The sequence below is a fragment of the Chlorocebus sabaeus genome, chromosome 6 (genome assembly GCF_047675955.1).
Source record: "Chlorocebus sabaeus isolate Y175 chromosome 6, mChlSab1.0.hap1, whole genome shotgun sequence".
NCBI lineage: Eukaryota > Metazoa > Chordata > Mammalia > Primates > Cercopithecidae > Chlorocebus > Chlorocebus sabaeus.
The window spans coordinates 29,806,926-29,820,038 of NC_132909.1; the positions used below are offsets into that span (position 1 = coordinate 29,806,926).

Sequence of the window (13,113 nt, forward strand, 5' to 3'; positions counted from 1 at the left end):
ATTTCTAAAAAATATGGCACTATTTTTGGACATGCAGGCGGTTTTCAGTTTTCACCACTGTTAATCTCAGTCAGCAAGTATTTGCTGTCTCTTCCGTGTCAGGCACTGGAGACAGCAGTGAGGATGATGGGGTTTGATGAGATCCCATCCCCAGGGGAGTCCAGACAGGCAATAGAAAGGAAATGCATCAAACCTATCATTTCAGGCTGCGATCAGCGTTGTGAGGAAAATTGAGATGGAATTAGGGACTAGAGGGTGATGGAAACAGGAGCAAAAGAAGAAGTCATTTTCATCCAGGGCCAGGAACGTCCTTCCAGAGCAGGCGAAATCTGGTTAAATCTAGGTGTGGATTGTTGCAGGCAAGTGCAACTTGACCTGAGACAGGAATGAACTTGGCCACTGGAGGACAGTGGTGGGGCAGTGTGGTTGGTTTAGAGAGAGCCAGAGAGAGCAGAGAGCAGGAGTCTAGGAAAGTGAGCAGAGACCACACAATCAAGGTCTTGAGGGCCAAGGTAAAGAATTCAGAGTTTATTCTAAGTGTGAAGGAAACTTCAGAGTCACAGGTTTTTAAGCAGCTCACTCTGACTGCAGATGGAGAATCGCATGACTTGGAAGGGCCGGCTGGATTAGAAGCAGGGAGGCCAGGTAGGAGCTTAGAGCAGCGTTTCAGGTGCATGTAAATGTCTTGGGTGTGAACAGTCACAGAGGAGTTGGCAAGGGATGGCTGCATTCAGAATTGATGTTGAAGGGAGCACAATGTGGATTCCCTGGTGAGTTGGAGGTGAAGTGGCCGGGCAAGAGATAACTCAGTTATAAACTGTGGGTCTTTCATCTAAGCAATTGTGTAAACAGTGGTGTCATTTACTGAAATAGATAAGACACAGGAGAGGAAGGCTTGGGAGGGGACCAGCAGTTTAAAATTTGGAACCTGTTGTGTTGGGGTGCTTATTAAATATTCAAGTAGTGATGTCTACTAGACTGCTGGATGGACAAGGCTAGAACTCAGAGAAATTGGGACTGGATATGGAAATCTAGAAGTCATCAGGGTGCGGATGACTTTCAAACTATGGAACAGTAATAGATCCCTTAGGGAGGGTGTGGCCAAAAACAGTCCCACGTAATAGGTCCTGGGTCCCAAGTGTTTAGAGATCGGATAGAGGAGGAGTCCACAGGACGATGGGAAGGCCCCTGAGTTAGGGGAACTCACAGCTGTGCTAGGGAAGAACATGCATTTTCTGTTTATCTGTGACCATTTCTTTAGAATAGATTCCCAGCAGTGGAATTACCAGGCCAAAGGGCATCTGAACACATTTAAAACTCTTGCAAAATGTTGTCACATCCTTTTCCAAAAATGTCACATCAATTTATATTTCCATTATCAGTGCACGGTCTTGCCCATGGCAGAGAACCCTTACATGGTTGCCAATTTAATAGGCAAAAACATGACATCCTGATTTTAACTTGCAATTCTTTGCCTTTCTAGTGAGCTTGAGCCTTTATTTTCCATGCTTATTGCTCATTTCTGTTGCTTGTATAATTGTCTCAGTGTCCTTGTCTATTATGGTTATATAGTGTTTTTGTAATTGTGAGAGGATTTTTTTAATGTGTTAATAACTAATCCTTTCTTGTATTTCTTACAAATGGTTTTTGGTTTGTCATTTCCCTTGGAATTTTACTACAGTGTTTTCCGATACGAGGTTTTACATTTAAACTTAATTACATTTATCCATCTTGTTCCTAATGATTTCTTCCTTTGCCATTATTGTTAAGAAAAGCCTCCCCACCACTGTATTTTGGGAAGTGCTGGTGAGTCCATTTTTCATGCTATTTTTGCCAAATTTGGTTAATAGAATTTCTTCATAAAGTAAATGGATTTGCCTTTCATTTTCTTCTAGATTCTGCTGTAAATTTTATAGTATGCAATTTATCTATTCCATGAAGTCCAGACAGCATGCACTAATAATAAAGTCTCATCACCTCCAAATACTTTCCAAGGCAGTGTACTGACAACACTTTCCTGTCTCTTCCATGGCTATGGCTTCGTTCTAGGGTGTTACTTCCTCTTGAGCTATTTTTCCTAATTTATTATTTTCACTAAGTGTTACATTTTTACATGTTGATGGAATTTATTAGCATATAACTGTGCATAATATTATCTCATAATTATAATTACTTTTATCAGCATATGTTATGTCTCTTTCCTTAGTTCCAATTTTCTTTATTTCTATTTTTTCTTAATTAGATTTGTTAAAGTTTTGTACTTTATTGGGTTCTTCAAAGGGTCAACTCTCCAACTTACTAAATCATGTTAATGTTTTTCTTTCCAAATGTGTTCTGATCTAATCTCTGTCGTTTCTCATGATTTCCACTGACTGGTCTTATCTAACTTCCTCCACTTCTCGAACTGCCCTTTCTGTTCCTCTCAGACGTGACAAACAGCTTGCTACAGCTCTTCCTCCTGGTTTTCCCGGAACAGGACTCTATTGCTTCCAACACTTAACGCTGCAGAGGAGTCTGAGGTCAGAAAGATTTCTATTTCTTTTACAATTCTTATTTTCTTCTTATTTCTTTTCCTCTGTAGATGTCTGTGGGCATTTTCATTTTCTCTGAGATTCCGAAACATCGACTAGGTCTAGAATGCCACCTGTAGCGGTGGCCACCGTCCTCTCTGCGGGCACTGAGCTGACCACAGCCTCTTTTCTTCCAGGGAAGATGTGTCCAAAGTTCCCAGCAGCTCTCCGGGAGAACTGGCCCAGGAAGGGGCGCATATTTGCCCTCCCTGGTGGAAGTGGTGGCCTTTCCTCATTTATTTTAGTTGGGGCTCCAGAGGCAAACAGTGGATTTGAGTCTTTCTTGGGCACAGCAAAGTTTTTTATTTTGTGGATTTCAACACTGCTTCTACATCTGCCTTTTAATTTTAACCTTCCAAGTTACTTTTAAATGGGGGTTTGGACTCCTAGGTTAGTGATTTATGACTATTATCCTTTCCCTTTGTTTCCCTGTTTTTGTTTCATTACCTCAAGGAAATCTAGCATTAAAATAGCACCATTTAGATGGGGCCAGAACAGATTCCTGGACTCACTCAACCATTGTAGCCAGAAGCCCTGGCCACAGTGACTGTGACACCGGGCCCAGTCTGTGCCCTGATGTCTGCTCACTGGTGACAGGTTTTCCTAGAAGCCAGGGGATACCTAAGAATGTCAGGTAGGGCGGCGATGTTTCTTTGAACAACGTAGCGCATGCCAGGGCCCACTTCTCTGCAGAGTGTGTTCCGGGTGCTATTCCTGTCTCTTTCTCCATTTTAAAAATACTGTTATATTTCAGATGCATGCTTGCTCCACGGGAACATTGCACATTGGGGACCGGACTTCTAGTGTGCCCATTTCTCTCATTTTTAGCTTATGTCTGGTGATCTGGGGGTGCCTGTCTCTTCCCCTCCCCTTGTGATGCACTCTGAGGGTGGCCGTATTTGACCTTTGGAGAGAGTAGATGAGGAAGGTGGACAGGCCGGTGGGACGGTCCACCTATGGCCTGTCTTCTTTTCTAGAATGTTAGCTTCATGCAAGCAGGAAGCTTGCCTTTTTTAATCCACTTTCTCCCCAGGCCTTAGAACACAGTGGTGTTTAGTAGTGAGTTGGCCAATTGAACGTACACAGGAACAAAGGCGGTTCCCAAGCTCTTCTCAGAGTTGAGGCTTCAGCCCGGCTGCGCCTCTCCTCTCCTCTCTCTGCCATGCCCCCTGTCCACTCCACGCTGTCTTTGGACTTTAGCGTCTCCTCCCTCCCCTCCGGGGGAGCTTCCTGTTCTGAGATCTTCCTGGTAGCAAGCAGAGTGTGTACCTGGCAGTGGCATGAGTGGAGCTGGCCTTCAGCCAGTTCCCAAGTAAAGAACCTGTCCCTGGATCCCCAGTGGCTTGTCAGGAGACAGAACACTCTGGGCTTTTGAAGTCTGGGGCCTGGGAGCCAGGGGTGCCTTCAGTCCTCAGGAGGGTTCCTGGAGCCCTCATGCAATCCTGACTGCGCCCCTATCCTGAACCTCCTGAGGGCAGCATCTCTGTTTATTTTCATGACGTATGACACCCCAGTGAGTTGCAAATATGTGCTTTTCACATTGGATGGAATTCTTATGATTTTGGCGAATTGTGCGTTCACAGGAAGTACAATTAAAATCAACCTCCTGTGTGTCCTCCGTCACCCAGGCATATGAGAGTAGGGGGCAGAAGTTCAGTGTGTCTCCATCTCAGGTAAAGCACCCTGGAGCCTGGCTCTTCATGCTCAGATCTCAGTGCTGCCACTTGTTAGTTGGGTAATCTTGGATAAAGATGAAATCTCTATGCACCTTCATTTTTCCGTAAGCCACACCGGGATAAAAATAGCACCTGCTTCATAGGGTTATTGGGAGAAGTAAGTGAATTAGTTTATGTGAAGCGCTGAGAACAGTGCGAGGCATGGAGTACTTGCAACACAACGATTAATGTGGTTCTGACTGTCCTTTCTAGAGAGATGTGGGCCTGCACCTTAGAACTTGCAGACCTGGACTGCCACTGTCAACTAAAGCCACACATACACACACACACGCAGAAACCACACATGCACACACACACATGCTTGCGCAGACACACACATGCACAGACACACAAACCCCTACACACCACGGGCGATTTTCTTCCTCACTTCTTTTTATGGGAGGTAAGAGTGAACACTTGCTCGTACCTTACAGGTGGGGTTGAGGGCCCAGGTGGGGCAGGCTTGTGGCTTGAAGCATGAGGCCCCAGATGGCTATGCATAGTGGGCGTTCCCCATGATGGGTGTTCCTGCTGCAGAGCCTGGAGTAAATGCCCTGCGTGCCCCAGAGCTGTTAGGGTATCCTAGCAGCTAGCGCTACTCCTTGTGCAGAATGAACAGACTGAGCAGCTGCAGAGAATACCTCCTCCTCCCGGCCTCGGGCCTTTCCCAGCATGTGCAGGTTTGCTTGGGGTCTGCCTCCAATGCCTTGAGGGTCACTGTTTGGTTTTGGCGGTGATGCCTGCTCTCACAAGCCCACTTGGGCCTAACTTTGGAAACAATCCTCTGACTGTACTCAGCTTTCAGTGCTTTCTCAAACATGACTTCACCTAGGCTTGGTCTAATACCAGCTTCACCACTTCCTAACCCTGATCCTCTGCAGGTCCTGGTAGCTTTGTTTATAGAGCAGTTCTTTGGATTGAACCAGAAAATATATACAAATAATTTCACGCCGTGTCTGGCATCTGGTGTATGCTGAATATAAGTTGGTTGCTTCTGGAGATCCTCAGTCCAACCCCAGGAAGTCTAGAAATGATTCTCCCTCATTGAAAGGTGTCACAGAGACTCCTCAGAGTAGAGAGGGCTGGAATCTAGGCCCCCAGTTCACTGTTCCCTCCTTTCACAGAGTTCCCTTGCTGTTCAGGAACGTAATGTCCATATGAACATCATTGCCAGAATTGTCTCAGGCCATTGATATATCTTCACTTTCTGTTTTGAGTCCTTTGGAGGCCATCGGGGAGCTGCTGTTCCCCTTCAGCACGGCTACCTGCTCTGGGAGGTCTTGGCTGCCGCAGGGTGGGCCAGTTTGCACTGCTCTGTGGGTGCACAGTCCCTGAAACGCCCTTTCTGTGTGGATGTAAATGATGCATAAAGATCTAAAATCCCAAATCTTAAGCTTTCTCCAGGATTTCTGCTGCAATCCCAGAAGAGCAGCTCTGGAGTCCCTCTGAATTAAATACACAATTTATTTTCAGATCTCTTTTATCGTGAGGGCTCACATGTAGCTTAATGCATACCTCTGTGTTTGAGGCTGCAGTACGGTACAAGACCCACTGCTGGCAGAACCCATTCCTTCCTGTGAGGTCACCCACATGTTATTTAAGTGCAATATTTTGGATCACACGAAATAAAAAACCTGTACTGTTGTGCTCCCATTAAGCACCCATTACATAATCTCTGAGTCGCCTGGAAATGGTTTTTCAAAATAGCTTGCATGTTTACTGTTTGTGAAGCACCTGTGCTAAGAGCTTTGCATGTCTTCTTCCATGTAACACAGCAACCTAAGGAGGCAGGAACTACTGTTATTCCTGTTTAATGCATGGAAAGCTATTGTCCACAGAGTGGGAAAGCGACATCAGCAAGATCACATAGTTGGCACCCACAGGTTTAAGCCAGGGCTCAACTCCACCAGACATAATGACTTTGCTCTCAACTGCCACATTTTATTGCCTTTCTTGATGGTTACTTTGGGTCTTAGTTTGCATTTATCTGATGACTAATTTTGAATTTTTTATATATTTACCCTCTTCTGTTACCTACAATTTAAAAATCTTGCTCCTTTTTGATTTTTCTTAGGATATACTAAATAACCCTCCCTTATTGGAGGGTTGCAAATACCTTCTCTAGTTCATAGCTTGCTTTTCAGTTTATTCATGGTATCATTTGATAAACAGAAGCTCTTAATTACGAGGTCATAATCGTGATCAATTTTTGAGTGGTTAGCAGTTTTTATGTCTTATTTAAAATATCCTTCCCTATTCCAAACTCATAAATATATGCTCCTAAACATTTTAGGCTTTGGGTTTTTACAATGAACTTTTTATTCCATCAAGAATTGGTGTGTATGTATGGCACGAGGTAGCAATCTGACATTATAATTTTTTATATCGGTAATCAACTCTCTCAGTGCCATTTATTGGCTTTCACTTGTCTTAGTTGAGTTCCTCAAAAAGCAGAGCCCCAGAAAATGTCTTGGGTGCAGGTTGCTTATTTGAAGGTGACTGCAGGAAATGAGAGTGAGGGTATAAGGACAGTGAGACAGGGACGGCACATGAATAAAGTTGCTGCCATGGACGGCAGGAGTTCAAGTCCACCAGGACCCACCAAGACATGGACAGGATGTCTTCCAGAATTCTCCACCTGAAAGATGGAAAGCAGGACTGCATATCCACCATCTGCTACTGCCTATCCCCAGGGATGATAAGCCCATACCTCTGGGCTGTCTTAATGCGGACCTAGAGGTCTCTCGTGAAATCAGACAGGGCCCCGTAGCAGAAAGTGGAATGACCCCGAGGTGGGACAGCATCAGAGCCAGGTGCAGGAGCTGTCATGGACCTCTGATGAGAGGGAACCTGGGAGGCAACGTGGGCCAGGGCGCCAGGCGTTTGGCTGTGCTCTCCCAGGACCATTGTCTTCATCTTACAGAGGATATCCAAGTGGTGCCGCCAGAGCCTGGCCCAGAAGCTTTTCTGTCTTGCTCTGGGCCTCGGGAGGTGACATGGAGGGATGACCCAGTTTGCTTCCTTGCCTCTGCTCCCTCAGCTCCTGGAGGGCCCTTGGGAGGAGGGCAGAAGGAGACAGGGCCTTCATTCCTCCTGTGTCCTCCCTCCAGGGCCACCTTGGGCTGGCTGAGTCCCTGCTCTCAAGGCAGCTTCCTCCTTCTGAGCACCTGGGATCACGTCCCTCTGCTGTCACTGTTCCACCGAAATCTTTGCAAATTGTCAGGTTATTGAATCCTCTGATGTCTATGCGCCACCTGTTCCTTTGGGGATTCTGAGTGATAGAAGCAACTCAGTCCATTCACAGGGAACAAGACCACTGTGGTCTCCCTGAAGTGAGTGAGCAAAGGAGCTTAATTTCTCCATGCCCTCCCCTGGCCCCACCTCTGTGCCTGCTCATTGCTCAGGGCTGTGGAAGGGACCGGGCACACGTGTGCAGCTTCTGCCCTCCGGAGGCTTCCAGTGTGGTGAGTGAGATGAATGAGAAGGGGAATGAGGCCCTCTGGAAGGACAGCGAGAGTGCTCAGAGCACACTGGAACTTTGTCCCACACCTGAGTCTTCCTAGGTTCCTCTAGAGACCCCCGCCTGGGCCTTCCGGGGCCACCTCCTACATCTCGCCTTTTGTCTCTTCTCCATCCTGGCTGGAGTTGGGCTTTTCCCTCATTCTCTTTCATGTTGCAGTTCCAGAGGTTTCTGCTGACTGATGTCTCTTTTATAGATGTTCATATGACTGAAAAGCAGGCTTCAGATGCACACATCTCATATTGACGAGAGAGTGAGTGAGGACAATGGGGAAATTCATGGTCTTTTAACCAAGCACAGGGATTTTGGAATCGTGGTGGGGTTTTTTTTTTTTTTTTTTGCCTTTTTCTTCTGAATTCTGCAAAGCTGTTATACTAATAGCCGTGATTTGCATAATTTCTGGAGTGCAGCAGAATAAAAAGCCAGGCTTACAGGCAGACAGTCTGGCTCTGCTGGTGGAGGACAGGGCCTTGTATTAGGGGAGAGACAAATCAACATACAGTCCCTGGGTGCTTGCCAGGGTGAGAGGGCATGGCTGGAATGGGTGTGGTGAGTCAGAAGGTGGCTTCCTAGCCTTCCCCTGTGACAGTGTCTAACTCAGGGACTGACACTTAGGGAGGGGACTGGAAGAGGGGCAGTCCTCAGTCTGTCCTGGACTCCAGGCCCAGGTCAACCCCTCCACAGTAACTGGTGCTTCGTGTGGAGCTGTGCAGACATTGGCTGTCCCAGGTGAAGGTAAGGTCTCTCTGATTTGGGATCTCCCTGCTGAAGGTGTTCTTTGGAGAAATCCATCATTGTCAAGTCTAGGTCATACTTCACGCCAGACTCACACAATGGTGAGACTCACACAATTAGCCTTCATTGGGCTAAATGTTGCACCACAAAGGGCATCTGTGTGGTATTGAGGTGAACAAATGGGCTTTAGAGTTGAAAAGAGAAGACTCCCCATGCACGAGGCTAAGCGAGTGACTTTGGCTTAAGAATAAAGGTAATATGGCAGCGTGCAGTGGTTCACGCCTGTAATCCCAGCACTTTGAGAGGCTGAGGCAGGAAGATCATTTGAGGCTTGAAGTTTGAGGCCAGCCTGGGCAATGTAGTCAGACTCTATCTCTAGAAAAAATTAAAAAAAAAAAAAATTAACTGAGCTTAGTGGCGTGTGCTTGTAGTCCCAGTCCCTGGGGACTCTGGGGTAGGAGGATCACTTGAGCCAGGAGTTAGAGGCTGCACTGAGCACCTCACACTACCTTGTGTCACTGACTCTAACTGGGGCAACAGAGCGAGACCCTGTCTCATAAATAAATAAGTAAATAATAACAGAATGAAGACAGTGTGGCTTCGTAAGGATCTTGTGACCCTGTGATCGTACAGTGTGTGTGCTGGCTGCATAGTTGCTATTGTTACATTTCATTCTCACTGGCTTCCTTTGCCAAACTTTTATTTCAGAGTTTGTGTTAAGGGGTCTGGGTTGGGTTAAATTTATCAGTGTCTTCTGAAGGACAAGAGTCATCGTTACAGATGTCTTCTGACAAATCCAAATTTTATGAATTCCCCACTAAAAAGTCTTGTTCATGCCCCCTGCTGCCTACCTCTCTTCTGAGGGCTAAAGGCCTCTTGTTGGAGGCAGGCCAGCAATGACACGTTTGTCAAGGCCACAGATGCAGAGGCCCACAGGAGGAGCCTGGGGACTCTCAAGACGCGGTGGCCAGAGAGTTCTGGAGTGTAATTAACAGCACAGCAGCCGTGGAGACGTGGGCCGACACTTGGGCTGGTGTCGAAGGACATCCTCCCTTTACCCCACTCTGTGCCAGTGTGCCTCTTATTTCTCCCTGGGCTACAACTGTTATTAACGTTCAGATTTTGGAGATAATAGTTTTAATTAAACTACTTTGCTGTTTACTACTGTTTCGGGAATTTGCTAATTAATCTTTATGTAATTGTTTTTGCAATGGTTGTACAGCAAAAGTTCTTAAATTATAAGTTAAGCCCCGTGCAGAGAATCTAATTTTTAATCAGTGTCCCATGTTAGTAAGCGACAATGGGGGTGGGGAATTAACTAATTGAAGTCCCTGCTCCATGGAGGTTGTCTGTCTTCAACTTGGCAAGTTGGCCGCACTGTGCAGAGCCCTCTCCCTGCGTCTCCCCATGGTCTCTGCATTTCGATAGTGCTGAAGGAACAGTGGATGTCCACGTATTAGGATAATAATTCTGACGCTTTCTTTGTAGGAATGTGTCTCTAAAAGGGCTGTTCCTCACAGATGTCTGAGGCCACCTTCAATTAAACCCAAGCCTCTTCCTCTTCTACTGGAGCCCCTGTGAGTGAAGTCTGTGGAAATCGTATCTGTTGAATTTTGGAGAAGTATTGAAAGGTGTTTTAGGCTATCCCACAATATTTGATATGGAAGAAGCATTTCTAATGGTAACTGGAGGGGATTGCTCTTTAACTCCTAAATTAAGAATAAGAGACTTCAAGTACATCTGGAGCTTGTTTCCCTACTGTCTTACGATCTTAGCCTGTTTGTGCTGCTATAACAGAATACCAGAGACCAGGTAATTTACAAAGAAAACATTTAATTGGCTCACAGTTCTAAAGGCTGGGCAGTCCAAGATCAAGGGGCTGCATCTGGTGGCGCTTTCTCGCTGCATTACCCGTGGCAGAAGGCAAGAGGGAGAAAGACGGAAAAAGAGCAAGTGTCCTTTTATAATGGACACTAATTCATTCATGAGTGTGGAACCCCCATGACCTAGACACCTCCCATTAAGCCCACCTCCTGACACTGCTGAGTTGGGGATTCTAATACATGCTGTGTGGGAAACACATTCAGACCATCACATCTACCTTGCCCAGTATCCGTCTCTCTCTGATTCAGGGTTCTGATCCCAAGACTCATGGAAGAGACAAACTACAGATTAGACAGAAAAGTCTAATCTCCGTCCTGGTATTAGCCCCTCAAAACAGGCATGTGATCTCAGTAGTGCTCATCTCTGCCTGAAAGTTACGACTAGCAGAGAACTCCACCAAGCAGTACAGTCAGTACTCAGGTTAGAAGCATGAAATTCAAAACCAGCCTTCCTGGGATCCAAGCCTGACTCAGCTCTGTGACCTTGGATGAGTTACCCAACTTCTCTGGGCCTGTTTCTTCCTCTGTGAAATAAGGGTTTGTAGGAGTGTATGTCTTATAGTACTGTTATAATAAGCAAATGGGATGAAACAAGAAAGTCTTAGTACACTGCCTGGCACACAGTCATGCATATTATTATAATCCATTAAGCAATTTTATCCATGTTTTTGTTTTCAACTTCTCCCACAGTGCATGCTGGGTCTCACAGAGGGATTGCCTAATTTGCTCATAGCTATGAACTTCTCACCACCAAATATTTCTTTCCTATTGTGCTTTTATATGTTGGGAGCTAGTCTGATTTTGCTTCATCTGTGATCTCAAGTGTATTTAGGGAACTGCTGACTTTAAGCACACATTTGCCACAGAAGGATGGCTCAGGGGTGGCATGTACTAAGTATCTTTTCTCACACCTGTGGAAGAACTCATTCATGCACCACAGCACTCTTGTTCACCAGGTGTGAGTCCAGCCTGGACTCATCCTTCTCAACTCACTGCCTCAGCATTCAGGAGTCAGAATCTTAACCCAGGAAACAGAGTCCCAAGCAGAGCCGACATGCTAATGCTTTACTGGGAGGTGCAATCCCAACAACCAAAGTAAGGGATGCAGGGAGATAAAACAGGAAGGAGAGAAAGCAAATACAAGGTCATGTGTTACCAGAATGGCCATGGTTTTTCCAGAACTCCAGCTGGTTGCTGAAGTCATGTGGGACATCTGTAGGGAAGACATGTGAAGCACTGTGGCTCAGAACAGTCCGTCATAGGAGAGGAAGGCCAGATGATTTATCTGCTGGCTTTTTTCCATTCTCTGTCTCCTACTGGTCAAAGTTCACATTACGGACCACCAATGTGTTAATTATTCTAACCAGCTTCCCTGTCCCAGGACAACCATTGAGGAGGCCAGAGCTTCCATGAATCCAGTGGAGTTAAGCTAGGAGAACAAAAACTGTTTTCGGTCCCAGCACAGCAAGTGCAGTGGGAGCCATGCAAGCCTGGCAGACTCCCCAGCGGGGGCTGAGTACACTTGGGTGGCAAAGAGTCAGGCCACAAGCAGTGGTGTGTCTACAGGAATTGAGCTAAAGCTCCAGAAGATGTAATTGCTGAGTGGAGCTGGTGGCTCATAGACTGGCTTCTGTGAAGTTGGCATGTGGCACAAAACCAATCTTGGCATTCAATGTTTCTTTGAGAAACATCCCAGAAGTCCGGATGTGGTGGCTCACATTGTAATCTCAGCACTTTGGGAGGCCAAGGTGGGAGGACTGCTTTAGGTCAGAAGTTGGAGACCAACCTGGGCAACATAGTGAGACTCTTCTTGATAAAAATAAAAGGAAATTTAAATTAAAAAATTTTAAAAAGAGAATAGCCCGAGAGCTTTGATCTTCAAAGTCTTTGTCCTATTTCTTCATTATTTCCATCTCTTTTAACTAGTTCCTTAGCTTTTTGCTAAAGTGCAGGAACCACCCCTGCTTAGGGTGTAAGATATACATTAACCTCTTATCCCAGACCCGAGAGGCCCATGATGGGACCACATGGGAGAGGAACAGGGTGGCTACTGGTTTCAAACTAAAACACCCTGACGTCAGCTTCTGCATCTTCTCTGCTGTACTATATTCCTCTGTTCATCTCTCATGACCTTCTTCCACCTGTTGAGGTTGTATCTCATGTCCAGCGTCTCACCTAATGGTCTCTGGCTACACTATCTTTTTTCAGCTCCCAGCAAAGACAACAGTTTGTGCTGAGATGTGTTTGGGAAACCCCTCCACTCCTCTTTGTGTGGTAAACTCCTGCTCATCCTGTCAGTCTTAGCTTCAGAAAGACCAGCCCAGACCCCACCATATAAGTCTCTGTTGTCCATCACATCGTATCATATTTCTTCATCTGTAGGAGAATATTTATTAGGGCAATTACTGAATTCACATCTGTGTCCTCCACCAAGCTGTATGCCCCATGAAGGCAGGGAATACAATTATTCTCTGCACCACTGTGTCGCTGGCTCCTGCCCTCTGGCTCATAAATGTCACACACACCCACACATGTGCACTCACAATGAAAGAATAAGTGAACAAATAGGTGAACATCTGCATCTCTCTAACTTTTTGATCATTTGTCTCCATGAGCCTGGAGGCTGACAAGCTAATAATTCCTACAGCAAGTCCGGGGCTACTATCGTTTTCTCTAACGGTTGTCCTGAT

At 46.0% G+C, this 13,113-nt stretch overlaps 1 long non-coding RNA gene across 2 annotated transcripts in view; it reads left to right on the forward strand.

The window, feature by feature from the left end:
• The first annotated feature begins 2,421 nt into the window (after nucleotides 1-2,421).
• LOC103234414 (uncharacterized) overlaps nucleotides 2,422-13,113 on the forward strand; it is a 47,862-nt gene continuing 37,170 nt past the window's right edge. Inside the window, exon 1 of one of the 2 annotated variants that reach the window (XR_005238216.2) lies at nucleotides 2,422-2,519. This is a non-coding gene — a long non-coding RNA (uncharacterized lncRNA). The remainder of the gene's footprint in view (nucleotides 2,520-13,113) is intronic. The other variant, XR_497602.3, reaches the window with a different exon arrangement.